Source organism: Amphiprion ocellaris, chromosome 12 (assembly GCF_022539595.1).
Source record: "Amphiprion ocellaris isolate individual 3 ecotype Okinawa chromosome 12, ASM2253959v1, whole genome shotgun sequence".
Lineage (NCBI taxonomy): Eukaryota > Metazoa > Chordata > Actinopteri > Pomacentridae > Amphiprion > Amphiprion ocellaris.
The window spans coordinates 22361295-22361901 of NC_072777.1; positions in this window are offsets into that span (position 1 = coordinate 22361295).

The following is a 607-nucleotide window of genomic DNA, read 5'->3' on the forward strand; positions in this document are numbered from 1 at the left end:
TCCGTCCGCTGTGGTGTTACTGTGGAAAAAAGGTTTTCTGTGAGTTAGTGCCACCTAGTGGGGAATTGTTCAGGTCACTCCTAATTATAAAGACAGTAATTCCATCTGAGATTGTCAGGTGTTTAGAACATTTTCTGCTCAACCATTTCTGATTTGCCAGAAATTTTTATAGCAGAAAATATGAACATTTCTGAAGACTTTTGTAGCAATTTTTAGCTTGATATATCAAATATTTTTAAAGATAGCCTGTCGACCCACTTTCAACACATTTTTTTTTTGTTTTTTTTTGCATATCAACATATGAGACTTTTCACAGTTAATTCCCAATATTTGACAAGCAGATCAAATAATTTTTGATTATGGTTAAGTTGAAATATGGAAAAAGAAAAAGTTACATTTGGAGAACAATTTTGAAACCATGTTCTACTTGGATTAGTCTGTCTCGAAATATTTTTGTTTTTGTGGTACAAATAGTCATACCTGCTTAATCAATCAAGTATGGTAAGTTGTTAAAAAATGTTCTGTGTTTGTATTATTGTGATGTACAGCTGCAGAAAATAGTTGACTTCTGCATTATTCATTTTGTTTATGTGCTTAAAGATTAAAC